The 13,073-nt window shown below is 38.9% G+C and overlaps 1 protein-coding gene across 10 annotated transcripts in view; it reads left to right on the forward strand.

Moving 5' to 3' along the window:
* The window catches only part of LOC125920242 (cyclic AMP-dependent transcription factor ATF-1), a 119,906-nt gene that overhangs the window by 33,867 nt on the left and 72,966 nt on the right, over positions 1-13,073 (forward strand). The window contains exon 1 of one of the 10 annotated variants that reach the window (XM_049627327.1): positions 8,936-12,907. The exons of the other annotated variants lie outside the window; for them this stretch is intronic. The gene's annotated coding sequence lies outside the window, so the exon portion shown is untranslated. Of the gene's footprint in view, positions 1-8,935; positions 12,908-13,073 lie in introns of those variants that run through there. 10 annotated transcript variants of the gene reach the window in all.

A 13,073-nucleotide genomic window follows, 5' to 3' on the forward strand; every position in this document is an offset into this window, starting at 1 on the left:
TCTCTTTGTCCTTCTCACTCTATCTTCCATGTCTCTTAACTTTTTATGTGTTTTGCATCTGTCTCTGTTGCAGTTCATATAATTTCTTCTTTTCTGTCATCCAGTTCATTAATTCTCCTTTTAACTCTGATGTGGTGTATCTGATTCATTTTCCAATATACTGTAGCTTTCTCTTTTCTGAAGATATTTTCAAGCTTATTTTGAAACAGTCTGCTTCTTTAAACATAGTTAGCATAATTATTTTATAAGATGTGCCTGATTATGTCAGTATCCAAAATCACTTGGGTCCGATTCTATTCTCCCTTGTTTTTGCTTTTTGTTCATGCTACTTTGTATGATTAGTTATTTTTTATTCTTTAGTATCTGTTGAACTTGAAACAATTGTTTATGAGAATTATTTGTGGCCAAGGATGAGAGTAAATTTCTCAGAATTTACTGTTACCAGGTACCTGGGGAACCATTTTTAGCATTTGAAGCTCTTTTTTTCCCCCCTTTATTTTATTTTAATTTGTAGAGAGAGAGTGTATGAGTAGGAGAGAACAGAGGGAGAGAGAGAATCTTAAGCAGTCTTCACACACAGCATGTGAGGCTCAATCCCACAACCCTGGAATCATGGCATGATTCCAATTCAAGATGCTCAACCAGCTGAGCCATCCAGGTGCCTCGAGGCTCTTTTTTCCCCTAAGTAATGTTATTATGGGCCATAAGTCTGCTGGAGAGCTAGTTACATCTTCAGCCCTTCCCTTCCCCATATCCATGCAACTTTCCTCCTTTTACCTTGCCTTGAGGGTGTGGCCCTTGGGAAGTCCCAGGTTAATAGGGGGTCTCCTATCTTTACATAGAAAAAACCCTGGCCTTTCATGTCCCCTTCTCCTTTGAGAGCAGTCAGTTCATCTCTGCCTTGAATAAGCAATTCTGTTTACTCTTTATTTGTTCTTGTCCTAAAATTTTGCCCTGGTGATTTAGAATCTAGAGTCTTCAGAACATAAGTGAAGCAGAGGACAGAGAAATGTCAAGAAATATGAAAGGTCTGACATTTTACACTGTGTGCAAGCTGATAAGCTAGGTTGCCTCAGTTTCATGGATGCTGGCAGAAGACCTGAGAATTCTGGTTCAGAAAAAAGGGCTTTATAACTCGTGGTATAGCAAATAGCGTGAGTCTCATGTTTGCTCAGTTCCCCTTGCCCTCCAAGTTGCATGGAATACTGTAGAGTTTGCATCATTGCTCAGGGGAGACTTCAGGCTTAAGAAATCCCAAACTTTTGAAGCACCTGGGTGGCTCAGTCAGTTAAGCAGCCAGCTCTTGATTTCGGTTCAGGTCATGATCTCATGGTCGTGGGATCAAGCCCTGTGTTGGGCTCTGTGCTGTGTGTGGAGCCTGCTTAAGATATATTCATTCATTCATTCCCTCTCTCTCTCTCTCTCTCTCTCAAATAAAAAGGAAACCCCAAACTTTTAAAGAAAGCTGGTAGCACACCTGTCCAAACTTTGCCCTAGAGGAGACATTACTTTTATTATTCTGGACAGCAAACAGATCGGTCCAGATTTGTCTTTCTCTTGTCCAGATACTAACTTATCTTTCAAAGATGTTCACCATACAAACATCCTTGAAAAGAGTCCAGAACAAAAGTTGCCTCTGCTTGGAAGACATACAGAAATACAAGAGACCCATAGAGAATTAGGTTATATCCTTCAACCAGAAGGATATAAGAGTATATCCTTTTTGTCCTGCTTTCTCCTTGTTTCTGTCTTCCTAGCATTTTTTTCCTAGATGACAGAAAACTAGATGATTTTATTCTTTTACTTTTGTCACATATATCTTTCCACCCAACCCCATTCTCATACTTTTTTTTTTTTTAGGTGTGAAATTTACTTTATAGCCAGGCTTTTAAGAACAAATAAATGCCATATGTTGAGGCATATGTGTACTGAAACAGTATGTTTAAAACTTTTTAATTGGTTTCTTTGTGATTGGCTCTGAAGGCAGTGACTGTCTATTGTCTTTTTTATTTTGAAGGTGTAGCACAGCGCCTGGCAGAGAGGTGACACTTACTGGGTCTTGGTATCTATTTAATCTAAACTCTTAGTCCTGATATTCAAAACAGTGTTGCTTGGGTTTGCTTACCTGACCACCCCCACCCCTATTCTCTAGTGTAGTGTTTCTCAAAATACAGTATACGTTCCACCACTGGTGGGACTCCACATCTCTTTAAGTGGTGCATAGATGAACATTTTTATTATGTTATTTTTTTTTAATTTATTTATTTTGAGAGAGAGAACACATGAGCAGGGGAACACATGTGCAGAACCTGATGTGGGGCTCAAACTCAAAAATTGTGAGATCATGTCCTGAGCTGAAATCAAGGGTCAGACACTTAACTGAGTCACCCAGGCACCCACATTTTTGTTTTAATGTGTTGAATTCAAAGATACCAGATTACTTATTTGAAAGTTAGGGCATTGGATGGAACAAGATGGATTGTCAGCAATGAGAATGACCTATTCAAACTTAGAACAGAAAACATTTCTCTCTGGCCATGTTGGCATGAAGAAGATCAGAAGGTTAGCATCATCTCCTGTGTTCCACCCCTTACATTGCTTGGCTGGAAATAAAAATATTGGTCAAATGCCCTGAAGTGAGGAAATGTAGAATTCGAGTTAGGAAAGTCAGAGATACATCCAGAAGAAAGCATAGTAATAACTTCACTAAGTTATAGTGTCCAAAATCAGAAAATATTTCATTAATTTGCAAAACTTAATTTGTTTAGCATCACATGTGCCAGTTGGGTTAAGACCCTAGCTTGAGAATACAGTATGGAGCAAAAAGAGGCAAGTTCCTCATCTTCAGAGCACTTGCTGTCTGGTGGAGGAGACAACACACGGACCAGATAACTCACCCAGATAAAACTAACACTGAGAAGCGCAAAAGGTCATGCATAAAGACATAGGATAATATGAGAGTCTGTATGATAGGGGATTTGACCTTGTGGGGAATGGGACAGCTTTTCTAAGGAAATGATGCTGGAGTTGAAATCTGAAGGATGAGTAGGTGTTAACTTACAGGAATGAAGGGAAGACCTTTCTAGGCATGTGAGGGAATGTCTATGCCAAGGCCTTGGGAGGGAGCAGGGGAAGTAAAAGGAACTGTCAGGCTCCGCTGTGGGCAGAACTAGGGGAACATGTTTAAGATGAAGCAGGACAGGGAGGAAGGAGACAGTCTGTGCAGGGCTTTGTAGACCATGATGAGTTTTTTAGTAGGTGTTTAAGAATTGTTTTGTGTGGTTTTTATTTTATTTTATTTTATTTTATTTTATTTTATTTTATTTTATTTTATTTTTTATTTTTATTTTTTTTCACTGGAGAACTATTGGGATCCCATGTTTTGTGTGGTTTTTAAATTAAAAATACAATATACATTTTTTTAAAGTTTATTTTGAGAGAAACAGAGACAGCACAAGCAGGAGAGGGGCAGAGAGAGAGAGAGAGAGAGAGAGAGAGAGAGAATATGAATGAATGAATCCCAAGCAGGCTCCGTGCTTTCAGCACAGAGCCTGACCTGGGGCTTGAGCTCATAAACTGTGAGATCGTGACCTGAGCCGAAACCAAGAGCCAGTCGGTTGAACATCCAACTTCAGCTCAGGTCACAATCATGTGGTTCGTGAGTTCAAGCCCCACATTGGGCTTGCTGTCAGCACAGAGCCTGCTTCAGATCCTCTGTTCCCCTCTCTCTGCCCCTCCCCTGCTTGCACTCTTTGTCAAAAATAAACATTAAAAAATGCAATATTTAGTAACAACATTGTTTTGATTATATTTATTTTTATATTTCCCATAGAGTTATGGCAAATGGTACTAGTTTTTACTTATAGTGAAAAAAGTTTGTTTTTTGTTTTTTGTTTTTTTTTTTAAGTGCATTTGAGTCTACAAAGGAGATACTTTAAAGAAAACTATTAAGTAGGTAGGTGTATAGGAGATACATGGATTTGGCATTCTGAAAGCATGTAGTTGAATGTGAATTCTTATCCAGTCACTTCTGTTTACCATGTGTAAATCCTAACTTTCCAAAGATCATTTGAATCTGAGACTTAGGAAGAGTGACATTTTGGAGCAAGTACAGCATACACTTAATTACAGAAAAAAATTTAAAACCACAAAGTTATGGTTAAATTCTCTTTACATTAAATAACAAACTTAGATGTAATTGTCTGGTTCATTTTATTTTTCATTTGTATTTTGAATTAATGGCTCCAGTCCATTAAGAACTGAGCAGATACCCTGGACTTAAGGATATGCCATCGTTGATGCTGTAGTAATTAACAAATCATTATTTCAAATGTCGAAACAGTCTTGTTTCTTCTTTTTCCTTGCAATGAAAAAGCAAAACAAATATACTTGATATGTTGGAAGCCAACTGAGAACATAGAGTGAGAGGTTATAAACTCTTTGCTTGGCATCAGGAGGCAAAGGGTGTCTTGTAAAAGAGCACTGGGCTCTGCGGCTAGATAGGACCAACCACTGTTGTGGTCACTATCGTGCTGGGTACTTTTCAAAAAACTTACTATGGACAATTTAAAACATATTCAGAATAAGATATTTATGTATATATGTATGTATGTATATTAAAAGACAGAACACAAGCAGGGGAGGGGCATAGAGAAAGGGAGTCAGAGTCTGAAGCAGGCTCCAGGCTCTGAGCTATCAGCACAGGCTCTGTGCTGACAACAGCGAGCCCAGTGTGGGGCTCAAACTCACGAACTATGAGATCATGACCTGAGCTGAGTCGGAGACTTAACCTACTGAACCACCCAGGTGCCCCCAGAATAAGACATTATTAGGTTGAACTCTCATGGCTCTTATGACCCACTTTGAGCATTTATTAACTCAGGGCTTCTTGTCCTCCCCCTACTTACCCCACCAACCAAATGGATTATATTGAAACAGATCCTAAATATCATCATTTTAGCCTTCAGTAGTTCAATACATTTCTCTGAATTATGAGGACTCCTTTAAAAAACCAAAACCACAATACTATCATCACACCTAAAATAATTATTACTTAATATTGCCAAATATCTATTCAGTGTTTAAGATTTTCCTGATTGTTATTACCTGATTGTTATTTATTGTATGTGCACACACATATTTAAAAAAATTTAAGGGTGCCTAGGTAGCTCAGTTGGTTGAGTGTCCCAACTCTTGATTTCTACTCAGGTCATGATCCCAGGGTCATAGGATTGAGCCCTGCATCTGGGATTCTCCCCCCTCTCTCTCTTTCTGGTCTCTCTCTCTCTCTCTCTCTCTCTCTCTGCCCCCCCCCCGCCCCTCTCACCCATTCGTGCACTCTCTTGCTTTCTCCAAAAAATATTTTTTTAATTGAAGTAAAATTAACATACAATGTCATATTAGTTTCAGATGTACAACATATTGATTCAGTAGTTCTTTTTTTTTTTTTTTAATTTTTATTTTAGAGAAAACAAAAGAGTACACCAGCCAGGGAGAGGGGCAGAGGGAGAGAGAGCAAGAATCCCAAGCAGGCTGCATGATCATCAAGGAGGCTGACACAAGGCTCGATCCCACAAGTGCTCCTGATTCAGTAGTACTATACATTACTCACTGCTTATCATGATAAGTGTAGTCACCATTTGTCACCGAACAATGTTATTACAATATTAATGACTATATTACCTATGATTACTTTACATCCCCTTGACTTATTTATTTTATAACTGAAAGTTTTTACCTCTTAATCCCCTTTATCTATTTCAATCCATCCTCCTCCAACCTCCCCTCTGGCAACCATCAGTTCTCTGTATTTTAGAGTCTGTTTGTTTTTTCTATTCTACATAAAGGTGAAATCATACGATCTCTGTCTTTTTCTGTTTGACTTACTACGTTTAGCATAATATCCTCTGGGTCCATCCATGCTGTCACACATGTCAAGGTCTCATTCTTTTTTATGGCTGAGTACCATTCCATTGTGTGTATATATCACATCTTCTCTTTCCATTTTATCTGTCTGTGGACACTTGGGTTGCTTCCATACCTTCACTATTGTAAATAATGCTGCAAAAACATAGAGACACATATATCTTTTTGAATTAGTGTCTTTGTTTTCTTTGGGTAAATACCCAGTAGTGGAATTACTGGATCATACAGTATTGTACTTTTAATTTTTTAAGGAACTTCCATACTGTTTCCCATAGTACCTGTACCAATTTATGTTCCCGCCAGCAGTGCATGACGTTCGTTTTTCTTCACATCCTCACCAGCACTTGTGATTTCTTGTCTTCTTGATTCTACATCTGACAGGCATCAAATGATATCTCATTGTGGTTTTGATTTGCATTTCTCTGATTATTAGTGATATTGACAATTTTTTAATGTGTCTGTTGGACACCTGTATGTCTTTGAAAAAAATGTTTATTCAGATGTGCAGTTTTTTTTACTCCGGTTATTTGTGGTTTTGGTTTTGAATTGTAGAGCTTCTTTATTTATTTTGGATATTAATCCCTTATCAGGTATCATTTTCAAGTATCTTCTCCATTTCAGTGGGTTGCCTTTTCAACCCACTAATCAATTAGTGTTAATGATTTCCTTTGCTGTACAAAAGTTTTTAATTTTGGTATGTTTCCAATAGTTTATTTTTGCTTTTGTTTCCCTTACCTGCAGAGACATATCTAGAAAAATGTTGCTAAAGCCAATGTTATTGCCAGAGTTTTATAGTTAGAGTTAGTTTCAGGTCACATTTAGGTACTTAATTCATTGTGAGTTTAGGTAAAAGAAAGTGGTCCAGTTTCAATTTGTTGCACGTAGCCATACAGTTTTCTCAGCACTATTTGTTGAAGAGGCTATCTTTTCTCCGTTATATAGTCTTCCTTTGTAGTAGGTTAATTGACCATATAAGTGTGGGTTTATTTTTGGACTCTTTGTTCTGTTGATATATGATTACAATAGCTTTGTAATATATTTTGAAATCTGGGATCCTTCAGCTTTGTTATTCTTTCTCAGGATCTCTTTGGGTGTTTGGAGTCTTTTGTGGTTCCATACAGATTTTAGGATTGTTTATTCTAGTTCTGTGAAAAATGCTGTGGGTATTTTGATAGGGATTGCATTGAATTTATAAATTGCTTTGGGTAGTATGAACATTTTAACAATATTCTTCCAGTCAATAAACATGTCATATTTTTCCATTTGTTTGTGTCATTTCAATTTCTTTTTATCAGTGTTTTATAGTTTTCAGAGTACAAGTTTTTCACCTCCTTGGTTAAGTTTATCCCTAGGTGGTGGTGGTGGTGGTGGTTTTAATGGTGGTTGCCAAGGGCTTGCCAAAGAGTTAGGAGGAGGGGGATAGGAAATTATTGTTTAATGGGTACAGAGTTGTTTTTTAATTTTAGAGAGAGAGTAGGGGAGAGGAGCAGAGAGAGAGAGAAAGAATCTCAAGCAGGCTCCACACTCAGCAAGGAGCCTGATGTGGAGCTCGATCCCATGACCCTGGTATCATGACCTGAGCTGAAATCAAGAGTCGGACGCTCAACTGACTTAGCCACCCTAGGAGCCCCATTGTTGTTGTAAAGATTTTTCGTTTTCAAGTAATCTCTCCATTCATCATGGGGCTCACACCCACAACCCTGAGATCAAGTGTCACGTGCTGTACTGACTGAGCCAGCCAGGTGCCCCAATATTTTATTATTTTTGATAGAATTGTAAATGGAATTGTTTTCTTTTTCTGCTGTTTCATCATTATTGTATAGAAATGCAGCAGATTTCTGTATATTAATTTTCCATCCTACAGCTTTACTGAATTTTATCAGTTCTAATAGTTTTTGGTAGAGTCTTTAGGGTTTTCTATATGTAGTATCATGTCATCTGCAAATAGTGCTGTTTTTACTTCTTCTTTATCAATTTGAATGCCTTTTATTTTTCTTGTCTGATTGCTGTGGGTAGGACTCCCAGTACTATATTGAATAAAAGTTGTGAGAGTGGACATCTTTGTCTTGTTCCCAGTCTTTAGAGGAAAAGCTCTGTTTTTCAGTATTGAATATGATGTTAGCTGTAGGTTTGTCATATATGGCCTTTATTATGTTGAGGTATGTTCTCTCTAAATCTTTGTCAAGAATTTTTAGCATGAATGGTTATTGTATTTTGTCAAATACTCTTTGCATCTGTTGAGATGATAATATGGCTTTTATCCTTTCTCTTATTATGTGATATATCATGCTGATTGATTTGCAAATCATGAACACCCTTGCATCCCTGGAATGAATCCTGCTTGATTTTGGTAAATGATTGCTTTTAATGTATCGTTGAATTCAGTTTGCCAATGTTTTGTTTTGTTGAAGGCTTTTGCATCTATGTTCATCAGAGATATTGGCTTGTAGTTTTCTTTTTTTGTAGAGTTTGTCTGGTTTTGGTATCAGGATAATGCTGGCCTCATAGAGTGAATTTGGAAACTTCTTTTCCTCTTCTATTTTTTTGGAATAGTTTGAGGAGAATAGTTGTTAACTCTTTAAATGTTGGGTAGAATTCACCTGTGAAGCCAGTTGGTCCTTGACTTTTGTTTGTTGGGAGTTTTTTTTATTACTGACTCAGTATCATTAGTAATCAGTCTGTTCAAATTTTCTATTTGTTACTCTTTATTTTGGAAGATTATATGTTTCTAGGAATTTATCCACTTTCTAGGTTGATTTGTTGGCACATACATTTTCATAACATCCTCTTATAATCCTTATAATCTCTTCTAATAATTCTCTTATAATCTCTGTGGTGTCCGTTATTTCTCTTACTTCATCTCTGATTTTGAGTCCTGTATTTTTTTCTCCTGATGAATCTGGCTAAAGGTTTATCAATTTTGTTTTATCTTTTCAAAGAATCAGTTCCTGGTTTCATTGATCTTTCCTATTTTTTTTTTTCAAGTCTCTATTTCATTTATTTCTGATATAATCTTTGTATTTCCTTCCTTCTAGCTTTGGGCTCTGTTCTTTTTCTAGTTTTCTGGTGTAAGTTTAGGTTGTTTATTTGAGATTTTTTGTTTTTCTTGAGGTAGGCCTGTTTTGCTATGTACTTCCCTCTTAGAACTACTTTTGCTGCATCTCAGAGAATTTGGACTGTTGTGTTTTCATTTTCATTTGTCTGTGTATTTTTTTTTTCTTCTTTGATTTCTTGGTCGACCTATTAATTGTTTGGTAGCATGTTATTTAGCTTTCACATAATTTGTGTTCATTTTATATTTTTTTCTTGTAATTGGTTTCTAGCTTCATACAGTTGTGTTTGAAAAGATGCTTGATATGATTTCAGTCTTCTCGAATTTATTGAGTTTCATTTTGTCCTAAAATGTGATGTGTCCTGGAGAATGTTGCATGTGCACTAAAAAAAATGTGTATTCTGCTTGTTTTGGATGGAATGTTGTGTATATATATATCTGTTGGGTCCATCTGGTCTAATGTGTCATTCAAAGCCAGTGTCCCTGTTGATTTTCTGTTCTGTCTGGATGATCTATCCATTGATTTAAGGGGGGTGTTGAAGTCCCTTACTAATTATATTACTGTCCTTTTTCTCTCTTTATGTCTGTTAATAATTGCTTTATGTATTTAGTTGCTTTTATGTTGAGTGTATAGATATTTACAGTTGTTATATCCTCTTGTTGGGTTTTTTTCCCTTTATCATTATGTAGTGTCCTTTGTCTCTTGCTACAGTCTTTGTTCTAAAGTCTATTTTGTGTGATGTAAGTATTGCTATCCTGGCCTTTTTCTTTTCACTTCCTTTTGCATGGTACATGTTTTTCTAGCCCTTCACTTTCCATCTACATGTGTCTTTTGGTCTGAAATGAGTGTCTTGTAGGCACCAAATAGGTGGGTCTTTTTTTTCTTCCTATTTTGAATTTTTTTTAATGTTTATTTTTGAGAGAGCGTGAGTGGGGGATGGGCAGAGAGAGGGAGACACAGATTCCAAAGCAGGCTCTAGGCTCCAAGCTGTCAGCACAGAGCCCAACATGGGGCTTGAACTTACGAACTGTGAAATCATGACCTGAGCCAAAGTCTGATGCTTAACCGGATACTTAACCCACTGAGCCACCCAGGTGCCCCAGGTGGGTCTTTTTTAAAATCCACTCAGTCACACTGTGTCTTTGGTTTGGAGCATTAAGTTCATTTACATTTAAAGTAATTATTGATGGGTATGTATTTATTGGTATTTTGTTACTTGTTTTCCAGTTGTTTTTGTAGTCCTTCTCTTTTACTTTCTTCTCTTGATCTCTTCCCTTGTGGTTAGATGGCTTTCTTTAGTGTTAGGCTGGGATTCCTTTCTCTTTATTCTGATGAAATAAAATAACTCTTTTGTGAAGTCCAGTGAGTGTCTTTATGATTATTACTTCAAATTCTTTATCAGGCATATTGTTTATTCCTGTTTCTTTTAGCTCTTTTGCTCTGATTTTGTCCTTTGGGACATATTCCTTTGTCTCCTCATTTGTCTAACTCTCAGTGTTTATTATTTGTACGTATTAGAGAGGTCTGCTCTGTCTCCTGGTCTTAAAAGTAGTGGCCTTGTGTGGAAGAGATCCTGTGGTGCCCTGTAGTAAAATGTTCCCTTGTCTCTAGAACCAGGTGCTCCAAGGGTGTCTCCTATGTATGTGGGCTGTGTGCACCCTTTTGTTGTGGCTGAGTCCTGTTTGCCTTCAACCCAGTTGGTTGCAGTGACCCATCTTTCCTGTTGTGGGCTCACCGGGCAGGGTTTGGTCCCTGCAGCGTTGAGGGGTCTGATGCCTCCACAGGCAGGAGGTGCGCATGGCCAGCAGTCCTGCTAGCTGGCTGCAGTTAGTCTCTGCCACAGCTGCGGGCCCACCAAAGGGCTTTCTCTGTGCTCAGCCACTTGAGGGGTTTTGGTTGGTGGGTGGGTCAACATTCAGGGTAGATGTCTCCCATCAGTCTGTCGCAGTTGGGGGCACACTGATGGGCAGGATTTTTCTCCCTCTGTGGCCAGCTAAAAGGCTTGCAGCCCAAATGGCGTGCACACTTGCATGTGTAGCCGTCTTCCCCTCTCTCCTGACAGGAGTCACTTTGGAGTAGCATCAGTCTCTGCTGGGGCTGCTTGCAAGGTGTGGTGGGGTGGGAGCTACTTCTGAGGGATGCCCCCTGAGGCATGTGGGTGGATGGGGCCTGTTTGCTGGAGAACACAGGGGTGGGGCACATGGTGCTAGTAAAGTTAGCACTGGTTCCTGCAAGTGTCCAGCTCACGTCATTCGCCTTCACTTTTGTTCTTGGAGAAATCTCTGGAAGAGCCTTGCCCCTTTAGTAAGTAGGTCTATCTCCTTCACGTGTACCCTAGGCATTTTTCAAACTGCTGCTTCTATGCTGTGTCTCAGGCAGGGTTATTTATTATGCTGGCTCTTTACAGTTTCCTATCTCCCTCCAGCTCTCCTGGAGTTAAGCCCAGATTTTTAAAGTACCTCAAGTTAAATCACACTGATTTTTAAAGCTCCCAAAGTTAAGCCCCGCTGGTTTTCAAAGCCAGATGTTAGAGAGGCTTCTCTTCCCATCGTGGTCCCCAGCACATGGGGTACCTGGTCTGGGGTGTGATCCTCTTGCTTCTCAGTGCTTGTGGGGTCTCTCCCATTTGTGATTAGTCTCCCCAGTGGGGTTGGTTCTCAACCCCCTCTCTGCTCCTCTTAATCCTTTTCAAGGTGGCCTCCTCTCTATGATTTAACTGCGGAAGGTCTATTCTGCCAGTCTTTAGGTCGTGTTCAGAGTTAGTTGCGCAGGTGGAGCTGTTATCTTCATGTGTCTGTGGAGTGACATGAGCTCAGGATCCTTCCACTCTGCCATCTTTCTCACAATCCGCACATATATATTTGGCAACAGTTTATTGAGCCAGGATCCAAATAAGAGACAATATATGTAGGCTCTTTCTCTTCACTGTTTCTCTCCACCCTTTGTTTTTACCTTATTACTCGTTTAATCTTCATTATAACTGTGAAAAAGATAATATTCCATTTTCAAAGGAGGAAGCTAAGGTCCTGAAAGGTAAAGTAATTTGCAGAGTTAGTGAGTGCCTTTAGCTGAAAATCAGCCCAAGGCTATCTGTCTCTAAAGCCTGTGTGCCTTTCAGAGTTAAAAAACTTTAACGTTTATTTATTTTTGAGACAGAGAGAGACAGAGCATGAACGGGGGAGGGTCAAAGAGAGGGAGACAGAATATGAAACAGGCTCCAGGCTTTAAGCTGTCAGCACAGAGCCCGATGCGGGGCTTGAACTCACAGACCGCAAAATCGTGACCTGAGCCGGAGTCAGACACTTAACTGACTGAGCCACCCAGGCGCCCCATCTGTGTTTCAACCTCATGTTAAAATTAGGGGACCAGCTCCTTCTTTTTCTCTTTTCAGAGTGATCTCAGGATTTAGATTATGAAGTTTGAGAGTGGGAGTAGGAAAACACTGGTTTTTGGGACGCTGAATAATGAGTATTTTGTGAGGTTAGAACTGTGATAACAAGGGTGAGGGATTACTAATACCTGAAACAAAATCTGGTGCCTTTTTTCCACCTGCCAGACCCACAATCTGCACAAAATCACAAGGATTGCCAGAAACCCTGAATGAATGATTGCTTTTATCTTGTAGAAATGTAAATTAATTGCACCACAAGCTTTCCCCATTAGTTGAATGGTTGGCTTCAGTTGGCATCTGAAACGTAAGACGACCTTCATTTATTTTCTCTGAGTGTAATGGTAACTCTAGAGCTGGACTCTTTAAGATTTGTGAATCCTATTTTAACTCTTTAATTTTTGTGTCCCCCTAATGGGGTGCTGTCAAAGAGAAAGAGCCAGACATATGTTCAAGGTAGCAAGACATACTTCATTCAGATGAAGGCAGTAGAGAAGAGAGAGTGCCACAAAAATTGAGCTCAAATCTGCTGAAACAAAAGGTACTTTTTATTTTATTTTTTTTTTAATTTTTTTTTTTTCAACGTTTATTTATTTTTGGGACAGAGAGAGACAGAGCATGAACAGGGGAGGGACAGAGAGAGAGGGAGACACAGAATCGGAAACAGGCTTCAGGCTCTGAGCCATCAGCCCAGAGCCTGACGCGGG

This window comes from Panthera uncia, chromosome B4 (assembly GCF_023721935.1).
Source record: "Panthera uncia isolate 11264 chromosome B4, Puncia_PCG_1.0, whole genome shotgun sequence".
Lineage (NCBI taxonomy): Eukaryota > Metazoa > Chordata > Mammalia > Carnivora > Felidae > Panthera > Panthera uncia.